The sequence below is a fragment of the Pristiophorus japonicus genome, chromosome 23 (assembly GCF_044704955.1).
Source record: "Pristiophorus japonicus isolate sPriJap1 chromosome 23, sPriJap1.hap1, whole genome shotgun sequence".
Taxonomy (NCBI): domain Eukaryota; kingdom Metazoa; phylum Chordata; class Chondrichthyes; family Pristiophoridae; genus Pristiophorus; species Pristiophorus japonicus.
The window spans coordinates 26,740,195-26,763,307 of record NC_091999.1 but is presented as its reverse complement, the minus strand read 5'-3'; the positions used below and the strand labels follow the sequence as shown (position 1 = coordinate 26,763,307).

The 23,113-nt window shown below is 48.5% G+C and overlaps 1 pseudogene; it reads left to right on the top strand.

Annotated features, from left to right (window-relative positions):
* LOC139235452 (Ig heavy chain C region, secreted form-like) overlaps positions 1–14,794 on the top strand; it is a 28,138-nt pseudogene extending 13,344 nt beyond the window's left edge.
* The last annotated feature ends 8,319 nt before the right edge of the window (positions 14,795–23,113 follow it).

Here is a 23,113-nt window from a genome sequence, read left to right as displayed (position 1 = left end):
TCTATAGACGGGCGTAAAGGAGCAAGGGATTGCAGGGAGAGCGCCATTCAGTGCCTATCACAATTGTGTCCCAATGTATTCCCATTGTAGGCCAGGTATTTGCTTCACAGCCCATTACAGGTGGCTCTGGCTCAAATACACAGGAAATATTACAGACCTCCCAGAATCGTTGCCAATTCATTGCCCTTCCATAACGAAAGTGTTCAAGCAATAGCGAGAGGTTGATATCTCAAAAGTGAGTTATTCCCCTTGAAAGAGTTAAGGCTAATTATTGGTGTCCTGATTCTGAAGATGCGGCTTTTCCTTACTTTCATTCCTGTTTCGCAGTGGATGTCCCATGCAGCGATTAAAAATCACTCTTCGCCCACCGTCACTGGAACAGGTTTTACTGGAGGCCACGGTGACCTTAACGTACGTCGTGTCTGACGTTCCTTACGGGCTCACCCTGACCTGGACCCGAAAAAACGAGACTTTGAAATCAGAGATTGCCGTCCAACCCGGAGAGGATCCCAACAGTGTGATCAGCAACTTAAACATCTCGACAGAAGACTGGCTGAGTGGGGATAGGTTCTACTGCGTGGTGAGCCATCAGGATATGTCGACTCCTCTCAGAGATTCCATCCACAAGGAAAAGGGTGAGCGGGGAAATTGTTGCAATAATTGAGACACTGCGACAATTTCGATGCGTGTGCAAGGGCCAATTGATTATATAAAGTGTTTAATGGCTACTCTGATCATTCAGGTTGGTAAATCCACCAACTCAGCACTCTGGGACCTGACATTATGTATTTTAGGGGAAACTGGATAAGTCCATGAGCGAGAAAAAAATAGAAGGGTATATTATTAGGTTTAGATGAAGTGGGCTCGTAGGAGGCTTGTGTGGATCATAAACACCGGCATAGACCAGTTAGCCAAATCTCATCGTTCTGTGCATTAAATTCTTTGTCATTTTCCAGTCCAATGCTTCAAGATTTCAGAGAGAAAGATTACATTCCCTCGGATAAGGGATGGAAAACCAGAGAGGCAACAGAGGGGAAAAGGAAAAGCGTAAAAAATTAAACGCAGTGTCCATTTCTCTCACATCTAACCACCGGAAATTGGCTGAATTTAAATGAGGAAGGCGAGTTGTGGGCGTTGATCTCACAGGCCACCAGTGAAAACGGGAGGATTGGAAGCCGAGTGAGGAGGTCGCGGATCGCGGGGGGTGGGTTAGGCAGGGACCCTGGATTCAGGAGGTAGGTGTAAGGGCAATTACCACCTGGGAGCAGCAATCTCCACCTTGCTGTAACTGCTGAGATTTACAAAGTGTGTCAAACCGGACCAGCGACTGTTAAACACCAAATGGTGGTTAAAATAGAGGATTCAAGTCTCATTTAAATATATTACTGAAATATAATATTACAACCGGAAGTGAGCGAGTTGAGGTAGGGATTCTAATTTTTACCAATTTAACAACCACCACGCCCAAAATGCGCCCGCTGTATTGGGTTGAAATTCCCCCATTGTCTCTGGAACTAACCAGTTCATTGGCCTTTGTTGTAACTGTTCTACAGCGAAAGATCCGCGGGAAGCGGCCGTGTCTGTCCTCCTGCCCTCAGCAGAAGAAGTCTCTGCTCAGAGGTTGGTCAGCCTCACCTGCTTAGTGAGAGGTTTCTCCCCCCGAGAGATCTTCATCAAATGGACCGTCAATGACAAGCCCGTGGATTCCGGCAACTCCATGAACACCGAGTTGATGGCGGAGAACGGCAGCAGCTCCTTCTTCATGTACAGCCTGCTATCCATTGCAGCCGAGGAGTGGGCGAGCGGCGCCTCTCACTCCTGTGTGGTGGGACATGAAGCGATCCCATTGATAATCACCAACAGAACCGTCAATAAATCCAGTGGTAAAGCATTTCCCTTGTTCTGATGGACACCTTCATAAGAACATAAGAACATAAGAATTAGTAACAGAAGTAGGGCATCTTGCATCTCGAGCCTGCTCCGCCATTCAACAAGATCATGGCTGATCTGGCCGTGGACTCAGCTCCACTTACCCGCCCGCTCCCCATAACCCTTAACTCCCTTATTGGTTAAAAATCTATCTTTCTGTGAATTGAATACATTCAATGAGCTATCCTCAATTCCTCCCCTTTGCAGTAAATTACACAGATTCACAACTCTGTGGGAGAAGAAATTCCTTCTCAACTGAGTTTTAAATTGGCTCCCCCGTATTTTGAGGCTGGGCCCCCTAGTTCTAGTCTCCCCGACCAGTGGAAACAACCTCTCTGCCTCTATTTTGTCTATGCCTTTCATTGTTTTAAATGTTTCTATCGATCATCCCTCATCCTTCTGAATTTCAACGAGTAAAGACCCAGTCTACTCAGTCTATCATCATAAGGTAACCCTCTCATCTCCTGAATCAGCCTCGTGAATCGTCTCTGTACCCCCTCCAAAGCTAGTATATCCTTCCTTAAGTAAGGTGACCAAAACTGCACGCAGTACTCCAGGTGCGGCCTCACCAATACCCTATACAGTTGCAGAAGGACCTCCCTGCTATTGTACTCCATCTCTCTGGCAATGAAGGTCAACATTCCATTCGCCTTCCTGATTACCTGTTGCACCTGCAAACTAACATTAATTGCCGGTGCTTTTAGTGTCCCCCTCCCCTTTTATAGGGGGCACTTGGAAAAAAATATGTTTCTGTGCCCAAAAACCCCCCCCAAAAAATACCACAAAAAAATAAAAGGGCCTGTAAATGTGTGGTATTTCCCCCAGATCGGGGGGAGGTTACGGTTTAATGTTTTTTGTTTACTCCCAAAAAGAGTTTCATGCACAAGGACCAATGGTGGAGCTTTGGAGGCGTGGCCTATGCACTTGGAGCCTAGCTGCTGTGAGAGAAGGAACTCCCTGCTTTAGCTCCCGTCTGGAAGGCCTGGAGTGAGCCCTGAGACCAGCCCAGGAACTGGAGGAAGGAAGGGGCTTCATTACCATTCATCTAGAGTGAGAGGAGGAGAGCAGAAGACTGCAACACCTTCATTATTTCAACAAAGATTTGGAGAGAGGGGGGAAAAAGAACAACAACTTGCCAATGTGGAAGGAGGGAAAGACTTCTTCAGCCAAAGGTGGGTGTGTTTTGGTGCATTCACCAAAAAGACTTTGTTGTATCGGTGGGGGGAGGAAAGATGACCAATCGAGGGCCAGAACATCGCGGGGGGTGTGTGTGTGTGTGGAAGTGTATGTGGGGGTCTTGACTACAGCTAGGCCCACACACCACTGAAGCACCCCTCCCCCATTGCCTAGCCTGGGATAGCTGGAGCTACCAGGCTGAAGAAACTAAATCACCCTAATTAACATCGTTGGGAGTGTGTACCTGTGTGGCTCCAGCTGCCCCAGGTGAAGACATCTTCTGCCCCACCCGAAGTCAACCCCAAAGACTGTTTTGTTTGCCATCTGGGGAGTGCACCCACCCATTACTGTGAGGGGAGATCTGCCCTTGCAGCCTCCCTCTTTCCCACAACCCCTCACTCTATCTCTCTCTCTGTCTCTCCCCTCTCTCTCTGAGAGCCCTTCCTCCCAATTGGAAAAAAAAAAGACAAGAACAATTTAGACAACTGAGCAGAGGGAGCAAGGCCCCTCCCCAAATGCCAACTAGGGGAGAGGAGTGCCTCTTTCAGAGCTCCCGCTGTTAAATATTTAAACGAGGCCACTTAAGACAATTAAGGCATGTGACTTTGGGGTGGGTGTAGCCCTGAAAGGGACCCCGTGATGGCGACCCCATCCACGCCGGTGGCAGGGCCAGCTAGGACTTATGCGCAGGTGGCATCCACATCCACGGCACCTCCTGCGCCTCCTTCTGCCCTGCCACCATTCAGACTGATAACTAAAAAACACGGGGTCAAGGGCTACACTAAACCCGCAATGAGCATTGAGGAGTGCGTGCGGGCGATGGCTGGGGTAGTCGGCCCCTCGGCCATTGTCGAAGTCTCCAAGATGTCTGGGAAGGCCGTGTTCTTCCTGGGGTCAGAGCGGGCGATGTCCCTGGCCATTGAAAAGGGGCTCATGGTGGGCGGGGTGTTCCTGCCGGTGGACCCTCTCGAGGCCACCGCGCAGAGGGTCATCATTTCAAACGTCCCGCCCTTTGATCCCGCTGAGCTCCTCCTCCCTCATCTACACCAAATGGGGGAGGTAAGGTCGGGGATCAACCCCATACCGCTCGGCCTCAGGGAGAACAGCCTGCGCCATGTGTTCTCCTTCCGCCGCCAGCTCTTTGTCCGGCTGGCGCGGGAGGAGACGACGGAGGGCAATTTCAATGTGGTGCACGATTGGACTGCCTACCACGTCTTCTGGACGTCGAACGGGTTGCGGTGCCATGCCTGCAGTGATGTGGGGCACGTTCGCAAGAACTGCCCCGCCTCCAAAGCCGCCAAACCACCGAGGGTGGCCAAGGCTTGCGCCGCCGCCACACCTCCCCCTAGTAGCGTCCACGTGCCGGGAGCCGTAGGTGCGCGGGCATCGTCGGAGGCCATTGTTTTCACGGCCTCCGGCGGGGGGGGAGGGACAGCGTCCGACCGGAAAGAAGGCACGGAAGAAGGCGAAACATCTAGAGGCGGGACCCCACAGTGCGCCAGACAATCTGTTTACCGCGCTCGGGCCAACCCCGTCACCGGCGAGCGCGGGATGCCCTGAGCCCGTGCCTGAGCCCTTGACCAGTATCACAGAGGCGCTCGGGCGCGGGCAAGAAAAGAAAAAGGGGGTGGGTGGAGCGGGAGGCCTCGGCAGACATGGAGGTCTCCCTGCCTCCACGCCCTCCCAGGAACAAAAGGAGGCGCCGCTCCAATGAGGCGGAGGGGGAACAACATCCCTCCGCGGAGGAGTCGGTGCCCGCCGCGTGTCCCGCGTCCCCCACCAGCGCCCCCAAATTGCGCTGCAGGCGTGAGGAATCTGTCCCCGGGGAGGGTGAGGCAGTCGAGGCTGCCCGGCCTCTGCCTCCCGGGGATGGTGTGAATGATCTGCCTGACGAGGGGGGCGACGGGCCAGCGGTGGAATGCGTAGCCGCCGAGTCGAGCGTCCCCGGGACTGAGGCAGGCGGGGCCGAACAGTCCGAACCTGAGCCCGCCCAGATATTAATTATCTGCCCCCTAGAGTCGCTCGGCCCGGAAGAAACTGAAAATGGATTAATTTTAACGATTCTGTACACGCTGGGCCGGGGGGTGGCGGCGGGGAGGGGGAAGAACAACAACCTTCGCCACCTACTTTGGAGCTGGGGTACTTGGAGGACCTGGAACATTACTTTGACCAGGTCTCTCCGTGTTCCGCGGTTCCTGGGGCGGAGGAGGAAACCCTTCCGCTGTTGGTTCCCGACCCAGTACCAATTTTAAAAGAGCTCAGTGGGGACTCCTCTGCCGACGATCCTGGGGTGGGATTGGGGCAGAGCCAGGGCCAGATGGAGCGGCCGGGCCGTTTGCCATACCTCGTGCGGTCGACGAGCCGGCTGCTAGCGGCGACCTCCCGGAGGAGGACGGGGACTCGGTGGAGGACGCGGGTGAAGATCTCGAGTCCATCGCCAGTGAGGCGGTAGATCTCCTCGTGACCGCCGCTGAATCCCCCCTCATTCCCGTCGAGGAACTCCGGGACTTTTTGGTCCAGCGCCAGGGTCGCCGCAACCGAACCCATCTGGCCCGAGAAAGATGGTCTGAGCCGGGGCTGCTCATCGCTTCCGTCCGCGCCGCCGCTAAAACCATGGCCGTGGGCGGGCCCTTATCAAAGGCGCAAGGCCTTGAGCTGCGCCGGCTCAAAAGGTTCCTCACTGGGCTGCTGAAGGAGTGGAGGTCAACAAACGACTCCACTCCCACCCCCCACAATAGGTTAGGTAGAGGTTGCACTATGCTCTAGTCATGAAGATAACCATAGCCAGCCTCAACATCAACTGCAGCAGAGAGGCACGACGTAGATTTAACAATTTTTCGCTCCTGCAGGAGGGGAAATATGCAGCGTGCTTCCTGCAAGAAACCCACACCGTTCCGGGAGACGAAGCCACGTGGATCCTGGAATGGCAAGGAGAGGTCCGCATGAGCCACCTCACTGCCACTTCTAGTGGGGTGGCCATCTTGCTGGCCCCGCATTTTCAGCCGGAGATCTTGGGGGTCGAGGAGCCCGTGCCAGGCCGCTTGCTGCACGGAACGGTTCGCCTGGGGGCGTGCCGCTCCACCTCGTGAACGTGTACGACCCTCAGCCCGGCCCGCAGCAAACGCGCTTCTTCGAAGAGGTGTCCGCTCTTCTTGGCTCCGTCGACGTCGGCGACTGCATTGTCCTCGGGGGGGATTTTAACTGCACCCTCGAGGCCAGGGACCCCTCCGGTGCCCCGCAGAGCATGACGGCGATGGAGAAGTTGTGGGACCTGGTCGGGTCCTTCGACTTGGTGGACGTCTGGCGAAATCTCCACCCAGACTCCAGCGCCTTTACTTGGGTGAGGCCTGGAGTTGGATGGTCCACAGTCGACCGCCTTTACCTGTCTTGGGCGTACGTTTCCTGCGTCCCGGCAGCCTCCATGCGGCAGGTACCCTGTTTGGACCACCACCTGCTGCGGGCAGAGCTCGCTTCGCTCCGCGCGAGGACGGGGTCCGCGTACTGGCATTTTAACAACCAGCTGCTGGAGGACGTGCGGTTCCAGGACTCGTTCCGTCGTTTCTGGGCCGACTGGAGAAGGAAGCAGGGGGGCGTCCCCTCCTTGAGGCTATGGTGGGACGTGGGCAAGGCTCACGTCCGCGTCTTCTATCAAGAGTACGCGAGGGGGTCGACCAAGAGGCGGGCGGCCAGGGTCGGGCATCTAGAAAAGGAGGTGCTCGACCTGGAGCAAGTCGTCGGGGACCCGGCCCTGCGGACGGTGTACGAAGCGAAGAAGGACACGCTGAAGGACCTGCAGCTCGTAGGGTCCCGAGACGTGTTCGTGAGGTCACAGATCCAGTTCCTGCGGGATCTGGACCGCGGCTCCGCCTTTCTTCTACTCGCTGGAAAAAAGACAGAGTGTCCGTAAGCAGCTCTTGACGCTGCTGGCCGACGACGGCTCTCTCGTCTCGGATCCGGAGGACGTCAACAACAGGGCCATTGAATATTACGGGGCCCTGTTCTCTCTGGAGCCGTCCAGCGAAGAAGTGCATAGAGTTTTGTGGGAGGACCTGCCGAAGGTCAGCCCGGAGGGCGCCGAAAATCTGGAAGCTCCGCTAATCCTGGCGGAGCTGACCGGCGCCCTCGACCGGCTCTCGAGGTGAATATCCCCGGGTCTGGACGGGCTGACCGTGGAGTTCCACAGGGCGTTCTGGGAAGTCCTGGGAGGCGACTACGCGCGGGTCCTGTGGGAAAGTCTGGTGACCGGGGAGATGCCCCTCTGTTGGCGCAGGGCAGTCATTGTCCTGCTCCATAAGAAGGGCGATCTCCGCCTCCTTAATATCTGGCGCCCAGTATCCCTCCTCAGCACGGACTACAAAATCATCGCCAGGGCGATGTCTGCTCGCCTTGGTGCCGTGCTGGACCACATGATCCAACCCGACCAGTCCTACACGGTCCCGGGCCGGACAATCCACGATAACATCCATCTGGTCCGGGACCTCATCCATTATTCCCCAGGAGGCTGGTCTGCCGGTCGCCTTCCTATCCCTCGACCAAGAGAAGGCGTTCGACAGGGTGAATGATGACTATCTGCTTGGAACTCTGCGCGCTTTCGGGTTTGGGATGCATTTCGTCGCCTGGATCCGACTTTTATACGCCGCCGCAGAGTGTCTGATTAATGTTAACGGGTCCTTGACGGCGCCCCTTCGCTTTGGGAGAGGGGTGCGCCAGGGATGCCCCATGTCCGGCCATTTATATGCCGTCTGCGTGCAGACTTTCCTGCGCCTCCTGCGGACGAGGTTGACGGGACTGGCTCTGCAAGGGCCGGGCGTGGAGGTCGTCCTCTCGGCTTACGCCGATGACGTGCTCCTCACGGTAGAGGATCCCGCTGACCTGCGGAGGATGTGTGAGTGCCAGGAGATTTACTCAGCCGCATCCTCCGCCAGAATCAACTGGGAGAAATGTTCCGGACTCCTGGTGGGTCAGTGGCGGGTGGACTCCCTGCCGGAGGAGCTCACGCCTTTTGCCTGGAGCACGACCCATCTCCTCAATCTGGGAGTCTACCTTAGCCCCGACGAGGAAGTGTGGGTGGCGAACTGGCAAGAGCTGGGGGCCAAGGTCGCCGCTCGCCTAGGGCGCTGGACAGGACTGCTCCGAGTGCTGTCCTGCAGGGGTCGAGCGCTAGTCATAAACCAGCTTGTGGCCGCCATGTTGTGGTACCGGCTGGTCACTTTGACCCCTCCACCTGAGTTTGTCGCCAAGATACAGAAGAAGCTGGTGGACTTCTTCTGGAACAACAGGAAGCACTGGGTCTCTGCCGCGGTCTTGAGTCTCCCGCTTGGGGAGGGCGGTCAGTTGTTGGTGTGCGTCAGCGCCCAGCTCGCGACTTTCCATCTTCAGACCCTGCAGAGATACCTTTACGTTGACCCCCCTCCCAGGTGGTGTGCTCTGGCGATGTCTTTCTTCCGCCAGCAGCACGGCCGCAACTACGACACGCAGCTCCTGTTTGTGAGTGTGGGGGTCGTCAGGACCGCCCTCCGGGAGCTGCCTGTCTTTTACAAGGAACTCATCAGGGTCTGGAACAAAGTCTCCACCAAGCGGAGCTCTCCACCGGCTGGAGTGGCGGCCGTCCTGCAGGAGCCGCTGCTCGGGAATCCGTACCTCCACGACCGAGGTTTTAGGTGGCGATCGGATGAGCGTGCTTTGGCTGGTGAGGTGACCAGGGTCAGGGACCTGCTCGATGGCGGAGGAGCGGGTTGGATGGTGCCAGACATGCTGGCGCGGCGCCTAAATTCCGCCAACGTCCGCCGCGCGGCTGATGCCATCGAGTCGATAAAAACAGCTCTGGGCCCCGACACCATTAGGTGCATCGAGGAGGCTCAAGCACGCGGGGAGATCCCATCCGAACTGACCCCCGTCCGGACGGAATTCCTCATCGGCGCCAAACCCCGGAACCTCCCTCGGGGGCCGACGCCTCACAACTTGAGCCGCCTCGTGGAAATCCCCTCCGTGCCTTTCAGTTCTGCGCGGAGGGGTTTCCTGTACGGGCTGCTGCTGCACACTCTCAACTTTGCCATCCTTGCCTGCCGTCTGGACACGCCATGGCGTACCATCTTGCCGTCCAGAGGAGGCGGGGGTCCCCGATGGAGGGCACTCTACGCAGGGGTCCTCCCACTATTTGCCGGGGACTTGGCCTGGAGGGTGATGCACGGAGCAGTGCCGTGCAATAAATTTTTAAGCCGGTTCACGGGCTCCCAGGCCGCCTGCAATTTCTGCGGTCTGGAAGAGTCCGTGTTCCATGTTTTTATTGAGTGCACGAGGTTGCTGCCCCTGTTTTGTTATTTAAAGGAGCTGCTCCTGAAATTCTGGCTGCACTTCAGTCCCACACTCCTGATCTTCGGGCACCCTGTGCGGAGGGGAGCGGGTAGGTCCGAAGGCCTCCTCGTAGGACTGCTCCTGGGCACGGCCAAGGGGGCCCTCAGCCGGTCCAGGCAGCAGGCGATCGAGGGGGTCGTTCAGCCAGACTGCCTGCCTCTCTTCCGCGCATACATCCGGTCAAGGGTGTCCCTGGAGATGGAGCATGCGGTGTCCACCGGTACGCTCGTGGCCTTCTGCAAGAGATGGGCACCGGAGGGACTGGAGTGCATCATCACGCCCGGCAACCAAATTTTAACTTGATTTCATATTTTTAAGTTAATTTGTTTTAATTGCCGGTGCTTTTAGTGTCCCCCTCCCCTTTTATAGGGGGCACTTGGAGAAAAAATATATTTTTGTGCCAAAAATAAACCTTGTAAATGTTGGTGTTTCCCCCAGATCGGGGGGCACGGGTTAATGTTTTTTGTTTGCTCCTAAAAGAGTTTCATGCACAAGGACCCCCAGGTCCCTCTGCATCGCAGCATGTTATAATTTCTCCCCATTCAAACAATGTTCCCTTTTGCTGTTTTTTTTTCCCTCAAGATGCATGACCTCACACTTTCCGACATTGTATTCCATCTGCCAAATCTTATCCCATTCTCTAACCAATCTAAATTTCTTTGCAGCCTCTCTGTGTCCTCTGCACAACCCGTTTTCCCACTAATCTTTGTGTCATCTGCAAATTTTGTTACACTATACTCTGTCCCCTCTTCCAGGTCATCTATATATATTGTAAACAGTTGTAGTCCCAGCCCCGATCCCTGTGGCACACCACTAACCACCGATTTCCAACCCAAAAAGGACCCATTTATCGCGATTCTCTGCTTTCTGTTTGCCAGCCAATTCTCTATCCATGCTAATACTTTTCCTCTGACTCCACGTGCCTTTATCTTCTGCAGTAACCTTTTGTGTGGCACCTAATCGAATGCCTTTTGAAAATCTGAATACAGCACATCCATCGGTACACCTGTATCCACCATGCTCGTTATATCCTCAAAGAATTCCAGTAAATTAGTTAAACATGATTTCCCCTTCATGAATCCATGCTGCGTCTGCTTGATTGCACTATTCCAATCTAGATATCCCGCTCTTTCTTCCTTAATGATAGTTTCAAGCATTTTCCCCACTACAGATGTTAAACTAACCGGCCTTTAGTTACCTGCCTTTTGCCTGCCCTCTTTTTTAAACAGAGGTGTTACATTAGCTGCTTTCCAATCCGCTGGTACCTCCCCAGAGTCCAGAGAGTTTTGGTGGATTTTAACGAATGCATCTGCTATAACTTCTGCCATCTCTTTATCCCTGCGATGCATTTCATCAGGACCGGGGGACTTTTCTACCTTGAGTCCCATTAGCCTGTCCAGCACTACCCCCCTAGTGATAGTGATTGTCTCAAGGTCCTCCCTTCCCACATTCCTTTGACCAGCAATTTCTGGCATGGTTTTTGTGTCTTCCACTGTGAAGACCGAAGCAAAATAATTGTTTAAGCTCTCAGCAATTTCTACATTTCCCATTATTAAATCCCCTTTCTCATCTTCTAAGGGACCAACATTTACTTTAGTCACTCTTTTCCGTTTTACATATCGGTAAAAGCTTTTACTATCCGTTTTCATGTTTTGCGCAAGTTTACCTTTGTAATCTATCTTTCCTTCCTTTATTGCTTTCTTAGTCATTCTTGTCAATGAGAATGTCTCGATTGCATTTCAGTTCTTAAATAAAAAACAATAAAGGGCTTTTCTTCCATCGTGAGTTAAACACACAGCCACTCAATTAATTATGTTTCCTATTTTGGCCAATGTGAGGGCTGTTTATCTGAAGTAGGGTGTTTGCGGATCTCGGTCCCAAGGCTTGTACAGCCAGCGCTCCCAGCTCAGATACAGCATGAGTTAGAAACTGCGTGCAGTTCTCTCATTACAGGATTCCTGAAGGTAACTTCAGCTGAGAGGGAGTAAATGGTAATTTTAACTCACTATACCTCTCACACGCACCAGCGAGAGGAGAAAGGGAAACGTATAATTCATGTAACCCCCACTGCCACTCCCGCAGGGAGATGGGAAGTGAACCACTCTCTTTTTAATGCACTAAGTTGCCATCGTACATTCTAACCCATGATCTAAAAATTTTAAATTTGCCATATGAGTATTATATTCTGAAATAACTATTTATTCCACATAATATTTTTAAATAGGCTTGGGGGTGCAACAGTCCCTGTTAATTGTAAACTAACATGTTGAATTCTAATGGGCCATGTCTAAACTGGTGACTGAATCCTCTCCGAGTTTCTCACAGTTGTGTCCCTGATGTTGCTGAAGCCCATCGGTTGAATTGTTGCATTCGTTCGGCTGATATCACATTGCGCCTCACACAGAACACATTTACACAGAGCGGAGGAGAATACATGTGAAAGTGAGTTTGTGTGTGTTCACATGTAAGTGTTTTGATGATTTTGTATATGTTTGTGTTTTTGTGTAAGTGCACAATTACACATGAACGCACAAAGACTTACATATGAAGACATACTAACAACCTGAAACATAATATTATACATAACTAGAATCTAATGAAAACCACCATTGTCAAATCCAGTTATTGGTACTCTCTGAAACTTTGAACAAAACAATAATACACGTCAATCGAAACGTACACTAACACAACGGAAACTTATACGCACTTACACAAGCATAGACACACATATCAATCCAGACACACACTTACAAAAAACACACTTACACACATTTACAAACATATCAACACATACATCAATCTACACACACATTTACACAAAGCACACACACACTTACACACACATAAACACACACATTATTCCACGCACACACACTTACACAAAACACATTTATACACACTTACACACACATAAACACACACATCTACCCACACACACACTTGCAAAAACACACTTACACACACATCAATCCACACACACACTTACACAAAACACAGAAACAGACTTACACACAGGTAAATACACACGTCAATCCACACACAGACTTGCACAAAACACACACACACTCGTAAACAAATGCATCAAATCAAATACAGATTTACACAAAACACACACACACAAACACTCACCAAACATGAACAACATTGAGACATAACCATACACTTATTGGAAAACACATACCTCAACACACTTACACAAGCATGGATATGCCTATAAATCCAAACACAAACTAACACAAAACACACACACACACACACTTACATGTGAACACAATGTTACACGAAAACTCACACACACTTACACCTCAACATAAACAAACATTTCGACATAACCACACATATACATTTACAAACATGAACAAAGCAAAATTTTAAAATTGAGTCATTATTATTTTATCCATTTTTGTAACTGCTGATAAAGCTTCATTTAGAAATAGAAAGATCAAGGCCAAAATTATTAATCAATAACATAAAGGTATACATTGCGTACCAGTTCTAGTCATATTTTTGTAAAGCCAAGCTCAGTAATGAATTCTGTGTGACCATGGTCTGTATAATTGTTCTCAGAGAACTGATTCCTGCCACAGAGAGGGAGGGAGATAGAGATAACATGGAAAGTCAAAGGCAGTAGATAATATGATCTACTGTAAGGCTACAACAGCTGTAAATTTTCACAGCTTTTGAATGGGAGAAAAATGGTATAAAGTAACAGCTCTTCTACTCAGAAGGCAGTGCGAATCAAGCGAACAGGAGATAAGGAGTCGGCACCACGGTCAGCTCGAGAGGACGCTATCGAGAATTAGGCTGAGACTATAATTTGTTAAGTATTACTTTTGTAACAGAATGTAATTTACTTGATAAAACACTGTTTTTACTCACTATACCTGTATTAAAAGTATTTGGTATGATGTGAACAAGAGTCTCCCAGTTTGAATTAAGTATATACCCTGGAAATAGCTGAATTGCTATAGTTAGCAAAGCGGCAAAAAGCTGCTCATTGGTTAAAAACTACATCTGGCGACCACGAAGGAACAAAACAAAGAGATATTGAACAAAATGCAATATACTCAATAATCAAGTTAATTGGGAACTCTTGTAATTTTTTCTGTCTATTTGAAAACAAGTTCTTGTGTGTCACCAGCAGATGCAAGGCAGATCAAATCTTGTGTAAGGTTGATTTACGTCAACTGCTAGTGACTGTTATCTTCATTAAGGAAGCTTACTTAAAAATATTTAATTTTCAGATGCCGGAGGAGTGTCTCTTGGAAGAGTATCAGAAAAAGTTAGAAAAAATATGTGACAAAACGCAAGTGCAGACACTGTTGCTAGATTGCCTAGGGAAGAATCCGAATGTATCCCTTAAGGATACGGTCACTTTTATTGATGAACAGATTAAAGCTAAGAAATGGAAGCTGGGTAAGGCGATGAGTCTAGTCACCTGTGCAGCTTCGTACTTCGCAGGACGTCAATCAAAGGTCAAGAAAGAATTAGGGGATAAAATATCAGAACTGGAAAAAAGAATTCGGCTAAGAATGAAGAATTGCAGAAAATAGATTCAGACATTAAACAGAAAATTGTGAATTTGCAGAGTCAATTTGCCTCAGCTACTGCAGTAATGCAACAGCAGAGTATCAATGCAATTCACGTAGGGGCTGCAATGTAAACACTTAGGAAATCTTGAGATTTAAAAAGAAGATCTAAGCAGAGAGAATAAACGTCTCACCAAACAATTAGAGGACTCATGGGGAACAATGATGGAGGCTTTGCATCGACCCCTTCAAGGGATAAATTATAAGGTTGCAAATAGGAGCTCAGAATTATGATGAAGGTCTTGAACTTATAATTGCTACGTAGGTAACACTTGCTTATGTAGGTACAGCGCAAATGTATAACGCATTGAACTGAATCCGTAATCTCTGTAATACTTAAACAGCCGGTCAGCAGTTTTTTTACGTCCATGAGGAAGAGATAAATAAGCAAGTACAGCCACTCTAACCGTCGGATAGACTGGGGTAGAGGGAAAAATGGAACAAAACAATGATGAGAGATGGACTGTTGCATTTACCACTCAGAGACCGTCGGATAAGAGTCGACAAATCAATGTAACTCCGCTGATATCAATAGACCTATCGATGATTTTGCAGGAGGACAGCTCCTCTCCAAAACCTGTATAAGTTATGCTTGAAAACTCTTGTATTTCGGAGGTTCCACGACTGAACCTTCCCTTGTAATTGCTCGTAATAAAAGCGAGTTGATCCTGGGATTTCGTGTGTTCACTTCCGTGGTCGTTATACAGTGGGAGAAAGGTGAGGTGTCGATGAACTATATCAGTTAGTCCACGTGGAAGAAGAGAAGCCTCCTTTTTAAACCCAACATTTGGCGTCATGAACCGGATGCAGACCTTCCGACCTGGATCACGTGACTGCTAAATGGTAGTGAGCATGTTTTTTACCACATGCAGCTGCAGCATTTACGGGGAAGGAACTAATTTGTATGAAGAATTTGAAGGGGTCAGCTGTAGGACAACTTATAACGAACCAAAGATGGTTGAAAACCAAGGGTGGGATAGGTGTATGCCTGAGAAAGAAGGAATGCAACCGCATGGGGAGTGGACCCCAGCGATCGTTATGGGAAATATAAGGTGTATGTCCTGAAGCATGACGTGGTAATCACACAGTGAAGCTGGTATTGATCGTGTGCGGTGCAAACAAGAAGGAATACAACCTAAACCGTGGGGTGGGACCCCAGGATCCTAGGAAAACTGGCCAGTGGGATAAAATGCGAGCTGAGATAAATGGAAAATTAATAAAAGAAAAGAAAAATGTTGGATATCAAATTGAATTTACAAAGGACAGTCTGTTTTTATCAAAAGATAGAAATTTGACCTTGAAAGCTGCAGAGAAACAAAGATGTTGAGCAAAATGGACTGGAGGAAGATCATCAAAATACAAAACCTAATTTGAAGAAACGAGATTTAAATTGGCTGTGAAAAGGATATTGGTTGAAATATAAAAACTTATGAGTTAAACGCGACAACACTTTGTGCCGAGGAAGAGAAACAAAGATGTTTAACTATGGACTGAAGTAAGGTCATCAAAAAATTATTAAGTTCAGATTCAAAAGGGGGAAACGATCTAAGCTATGTGAACTCAGCACAGAAAGAAAAAACTGGGAATTACAGGATTCTTAAAAAGATGGACTGGCACCGAAGTTTAGATTTTGTGCCGAGAGAAAATAAAACACAAGATTTGCTCAGTGAACGGGACCATAAAAAAACAAAATGCTGGAATGTATATAGCTTGCGTGGAAATTGGATTTCTGTAAACAAAATAGCTATTAAAATGTGTGGTCTCGCTTTAAATCATATGAAAAACTCGTTGGCACGTATTTGAATTGGGTGTGTAGAGAAATTGGAGTTTAATCTAAAATGCTGCCTTTCCCGCTGAGAAAGTTTTATTTTGACAACTTTACCAATAATTTCTGCTATTTTAACGGATTCCTAATTTCTTATCAAGCTTTGAAAGCACAAAGACTTGGGGTAATATTTTCAGATGGATACCCGAAGTCACGTAATGACGCCAGACCTTCTTACAAACCTGTAGTGGAGTTAACCCTTTCCATTGAAAGATATTTTATACTGGACATTATTAGTTTGGATTTCTTAATAAAAGAAAAAAGACTCACCTGACAGACAGAAGAAATGTGGGGATATTCAGAATGAAAACAAAACGAAGAAAGCCTATGTAATAATACTCACCTGCTACAGAGGACACATAGATACTTAAACACATCAAATTCAAGAGTTAGAAGCTAAGATAAATAAGCTGGCAGAGAAAAAGACAGGACCAGATAGATAGTGCAGAGCACAGCCACAGCACCATCACCTACGGTAATAGAGATAATGTACCCCAAGTTGGGTAAGTGCAGTCCACAACCCCAACCTAACAGTCAATCAGACAGGGATAATGAGTTTGGAGTAGAGGTGGCCCCGGCACATGATAATGGCTATTTATCAGTGGCACTGATACGCACGACCACCATTCGCTCCAGCGGATGTAGAGCAGCCCACATTGCCATATAGGAGGTGCCCCTCAGCCCACAGGAGACAAATTCTATTGAATAAGTTACCACCCGCTAAAGCAAAATAGTAGAGATACAGAACTCTGACAAAAGACTGGAGTAGAATACTGTGACTCAAATGGCAGGGAAAAGGTTTGGGGAGTACGGGGAACGAAAGTGGATTGAATACAAAAACCACTCTGGGGCTGATGACCGCAACAGAAATGATGCAGCATTCTTGAAAATGTTTAAGGATGGACTAGGAAAGGCACATCAAAAGATAATTAAGTGAGTATTTAAGACAGGAGATGATTATGATAAAACTTTGGAATGGGCAGAACATGTAGAGTGGTTAAAGTTAGAACAAGGGATAAATGAGCAAAAATAGCAGCAACAGCGTTAGTAGCAGAGACGAAGGAGGAAGAGACAGACTCCCGCGCAGCTCCACTGATATGTTTAAACTGCAATCAGGAAGGTAACTTCAGTAGGGATTGCCTGCAGAAAAGCAGACGTTACAGCAATTCTAAAGGGACATGTCAAAATTGTGGTAAACTTGGACATTTGGCCAAAGATTGCTGGAGTTATGAGGAAGGCGCTGGATGGCGAGACCACAACAGGCAAAGAAGGGAATACCATTAACCAGGGAAGATCTGATGGACATGCTCAGACAGGTACCAGCACCACTGGTACCACTGCCACCACAGCCCCAACCCGAGAACACCCAATAACCAACTTAGATTTGCCCCTGACCCATAGGACCATCAACATACAAGGAGAGAGTGGGGGATATCAGAAAGCGACCCGAAGTGAGATGGTGTTGTCGAAGTACAGGGGTAATGCTACCTGCTCAGTTTTGGTGCTGTCAGAATACAGAAGACAACATAAAGAAGGCATACAGAAGGCAGCGATACATTAAGGGAGATAGGGGTACTGATAGCTCTTCAGCGTAATCGGATAATTTTGGGAGATAAGCACGAAACCGAATTAAGTTCGAAAACCCGGGACACCAGCAGCAACGAGTGGTAGGAACAACCATAATCCAACCCGAGAGGGAAACAAAGCGTGTATGGGCTAGCGTGTGCCAATTATACCCGACTCTGTGGGCACAATGCAAACAAGATTATGGATTAGCAGAGATATCACCCATCAAAATTCCTGGACCCGAACACAAAGCTCACCGACAGTTCCAATTAACACCAGAAGCTGAGGAAGCGGTCTGTTAGATAGTGCATGAATTAGAGGAGCAAAGTATATTGAAACATGTAATAGCCTCCATTAATTCACCTGTGTGGCTGATGAAGAAACCCGACAGGTCTTACCGATTGACTATCGATTATACCACCCTGAATAAGGTGACTTCCGGAGAACACCCAATATTGGCAAGTCCAGCCACAATTTTTAATGGCCTGGATCCAGATCATAAGATATTCACCATGCTGGATATAGTGAATGGAACTTGGACTATTCCCTTAGCCAAAGAGTCTCAAGGAAAATTTGTCTTCAAGGTAAATGGATAACAAAACACATGGGCGAAGGTACCACTGGGATTCAATAACAGCTGGAGCATCTTTCATCGAATATTGTCAGGAGAAAGAAGGAGCGAAGTAACATATCTGGGATACATAATATCGTAAGGGAAGAGACAGATGCCCGAGGACAGTAAGGAACAATTCAATCAATCCCCAGATCAGGAACCGTGAAAGGGGTCAGGCAGGTACTCGGGCTATTCAACTACTGCAGAAATGTTATTCCCGAATATGCCAAGATGACCTAACCTATACAGAAACAGGTCAAAGGATGGGAACCCTCCTAAGAGCCAGTAAACTGGGGTCCAGATCAAGAAACTGCATGTGTGCGGTTAAAACAAACTCTCACAAGTGCTCCAGCCCTGGGACTACCAGACCAGAATAGGCCCTTTCACGTCTATACCTACCATATTAACCATCATTATAACGCGGTGGTGATTCAATTACATGGAGACAGGCATAGACCAGTGGCATATTACTCAGATAAACCGCAACCTGTAGCTGCAGGACTGTCCAGGTGCGTTGCTGCCCACGACTGTGCGGCTTGGGCCATCAGATTTAACGAACCAATAATAATGTCAGGGTGCATTATTCTACAAACCCAGCGTACCTCAGTAGAATTATTTAAAACTGGAAGGCTAAAAATGTATTCGATGCACAAATGGCGAGGTGGTAAATAATGTTCTCCCCTCTCCTCTCCCGCCACCCCCCACCCCCCGCCCCGCCCCACTCAACGGGACGGTAACAATAATAAAAGACGCCTGCAGGGTGGATCATTACAAAGGGAGAGGAGCATCATTGTAGCACAACAGAAGATGAGGGAAGTAGTCAGGCAAGTGAAACCCTGCTTGAGGAGGCAGACATGGATCGAAATGTAGATGAGTTTCGGCGCTATATCAATGGGACACCACAGACAGGATGGGTCGTGGTAGATAGCAGCGGTCAGGTCAAAGGGGAAGGACGGTTAGTAGAGAATCTATCAGCTCAAGTGGTTGAACTAGTGGTTCTCACTGAGGCTCTGAGGCTTGCGAGGGGAAAATGAGTAAATATCTATACAGACAGTCGATATGCTTTCGGAGTAGAGCATGATTATATGATAGCCTGGAGCAGACGGTGATACACGACCTCAGGAGGAGGACCGATTAAACATGAAGAGATTGGGAAACATCTAGTGGAAGCCTCCTTCCTACCCCAGGAGTGTGCGATAATAAAGATCAAAGCACACGTAAAAAATAATGATCAGTATGAACAGGGGAATGCATGGACAGATGAAGCAGCCAAGCGAGTGGCAGGTACACTGGCCGGGGAAGCCCAAGGCGGAGCATGTACAATTGGGCCTGAGGAAGTAAATATGCTTGAGGTACAGGGAGAGGCCACTCCGCAGGAACAGGAGGAGTGGAAGCAGAGAGGGCCAAACAAGGGACCGACGGGATATGGAGAAAAGATGGGAATGTGGTGGCCCCGGAATGCATCCACGGGAGCCTATTAAATTTATACCACGGGTATGTGCATACAGGTAGAACCAACATGATAAACTTGATGTCCAGATGCTGGTGATGGATTTAGAGAACGACACTAAGAAACAGAAGTTCCAAACACCCCAAATAGGCAGTCAAGAGATTACCCCAGAGAGGTTCGGGATCGCATCCAAATGGATCGGCCTCTATCACGTAATCATGGTAAGTTATGGTACTTATAAGGAGTATCGGCAAGTGGAAACACTGGATCCAGTTAAAAAAGCATGGTCACTAACTAACCAGTGACGACTGGAAAATATTGCTTTTTGCAGGACTCAAGAGCTCGTGGAAATAACGTGGAGTAACGCAGCCTCATATCAGGGACAACAGACTGAGGGATGGCAAGGCCTGTATTACAGGGACTTGGGCGACATTAGTTTAATAAAACATCAAAAACACTGATGGTGACGGACGGAACAACAGTAGAGTTAAATAACGGGCATAAAACAACGTAACAAGGAAACGAAACAACATTGGGGATGTGTCAATAATACGGGACCATAATTAGTGGGAATAAGACCGCGGTGTGTTTTATAATCAGGAGGGTCAAACATACTGCACCCGGGGAAGGGGGTGCAGATTTCACTAAAATCTATGAATGGTGGTGGAGGGATATCTCCAGAGATAGACCCACCAACACGGCCCCATCCACTAGTTTAGCAACAGTGAGCATTACCAGGACCTCGACCATCACACCCCTAGCGCCACAAACCTGTCCAACTGTGAACACTGGGGCAAAAGAGAAATTGCTATGGCAGACCAAGGATAAGATACACTTCAGGGTACGTCAGCGAATAATTACTGTATTCGTAAATTTAAACAATATAACTAACACCAACACCTGCAGGTTAAACAGTATAAGCCTGTATAGAAACCTGACCCTGCGAGCACTTAAAGGCCCTCAATCAAAAGCCATGAAATTTATTGTCGAAAGAGGGTCAGGTAAAAAACGGGACAGGGGAAAAAGAGGGATGCTAGAAATGGTACACGGTGGGATACAATGCGGGAGTTGGAACACTATCGAGCCAGACACGATAGATGATCGAGTTAACGCCCAAACACAAACCTTACAGGGATTGCTGGAAAGGGATGAGGATCATGAAAAGTTACAGACACAACTCGGTAATGGCGCAGAAAGGGAATTATTAAAGTGGCCCACACATTGCGAGACCACGCCAGAACTAAAAATGAAAAGAGCAGAAACGAACTTAAGTAAAACCATACAGACAGAACTATTATGTATAGGATATGGAGTATGGTTGCTGAATGGAATACAACATAACATTGAACAGCTTCAGAATAGAAAGGTGCCGGATTGGAAAATACTCGATATATTTACCAACTGGACCTTAGAAAAAACATGACTCATGCCTGCGAGGTGCAGAGAAACAGTCATGCTTGGGTTTCAAAGGCCTGCTGTGTAACCGCACATTAAATAGATTTTTTATTATCTATATGACAGTATGATGTGACAATCGTAGATACTCTACACCAAACAATGTAGGAGTAAAAAGTTGCTTTATTTCGAGATCTACTACGAATGTTCAAAGATGACTGTGGATATAACCAAGTGGACGGGTGCACCTTGAGCATCACCCCCACTAACACAGGACTACAAAATTATCGCTGTTTCACGAGGATATGGAGATTCATGTGTGAGCATCACGGCAACTGAAATGAAGAAAGGAACACGTCATGCACCATTATGGATATTGACTTCTGCTTTACTCCACTTGACGAGACAGATATAAATGGGTTTATTACAACCCCTGAGCTAAAGGAGGAAAGATCGACGGGGCAATGATGGACATTACCTAAGGAGGTTATGCGAAGGCCATCGGACAACAAGGAAAACCAATACTCCAACTGAAAGAGAAACAAACTGGACTGAATTGTACACCATTCGTCAACATAGAGGATACCCCAGGCAGGGCAGGAATTCGGTACAATAGAGAAGACCCCAAGTGGAAGAAAAATAGAAGAAAGAGAGGATACCCCAGGCGGGGCATAATTCTAACACCGAGAAAATATTGGCTAGAAAGGACTTATACACGAACTATGCTGGACTCATTGTACTGGTTGTAGTGCAAGGGAACTCACCTTGCTAGTATTATCCTTTAAAAAGCTGCAACCGACGTAAGAGGCAGGCCCTAGTCCGTACTATGGATAAAACATTGAACAAAGGGAAATCAGACTGTCCGGCAGAAAGGACATACATAGTACAACCTTGATGGGCAAACCAACAGATAGGTCCAGGAGCTCGGGAAGTAGCACTACCCAGTAAAAGGTCACCCCTGGAAGCTCACCCATGTGGAATTAATTGCGAAATTGCCTATCTTGGGCATATAGCCAAGGGCCATTAGGGGGAATCGTAAAGGATAAATAATAAGGTTGTAGATATGGGGTCAGAATTATGCTGAAGGTTGTGAACTTATCAATTACCTATGTATGTAACACTTGCTTATAAAGGTATAACACGCTTATACGCAGCATATTATAGCTTAACCTTAGTAAGACTTAAGCAGCCAAAATCAGCAGTTTTCTTTACAAGTCCCTGAGAAGAGATAAAGAAGCCAGGACAACCGTACCAGACATCGGATATACTGGGGTAGAGGGCAAAATGGAACAAAACAAAGATGAGAGATGGGCTGTTGCATGTACCACTCAGAGCCCATCTGATAAGAGTCAATAAATCAATGTAACTTCGCTAATAGCAATAGAACTATCGATGATTTTGCAGGAGGAAAGCTCCTCTCCAACACCTGTATAAATTATGCTTGAAAACCCTTCTATTTCAGAGGTTCCAAGATTGAACCTTCCCGTGCATTGCTCGTAATAAAACCAATAAACCTGAGGTTTCGTTTGTTTACTTCCTTGGTCGTTATACAGTGGGAAGCTGGGCGAGATGTCGTTTAGCTCCATCAGTTAGTCCACGTTAAAGGAGAGAAGCCTCCTTTTTACCCCAACACCTCCCCTCCTCACCCCTCCCCTCTCCTCTCTCCTCACATCTCTCCTATGCTCGTCTCCTCTCCTCTCCCCTGCCTTCTTCCCTCCTCTACTCTATTCTCCTCTCCTATCCTCGCCCCTACCCTCTCCTGTCCCCTGCCCAGTCCTCCCCTCTAATCCCCTCCCTTCTTCACTCCAATTACCTCTCCTCTCCTCTCATCACATCTACTCTCCATTCCTCTACTCTCCCCTGCTCTGCTTTCTTCTCACCTCTCCTCCCCTACACTCTCGTCCCCTCCCTGCTCATCTCTACCCTCCTCTCTCCGCTCGTCCCTCTTTTCCTGCCCTCTCCACAACTCTCCGCCTCTCGCCTCCCCTCTCCTCCACACTCCTCTCATCTCCTCTCTACTCTGCTCACCTCCTTTTCCTTTCATCTTCTCTCCTCCTCTCCCCTCTCCTCCTCTATCCGCTCCACTCGGCTCATCCCTTCTCCCATCTGCTCCTCTCTCCTCTCCACTTCTCTCCTCACCTGTTTTCCCGTTCTCTCCTCTCTCCTCTCCCATCTCCCCGCCTTTCCACAATTCTCCTCCCCATTCAGCTGTTCTC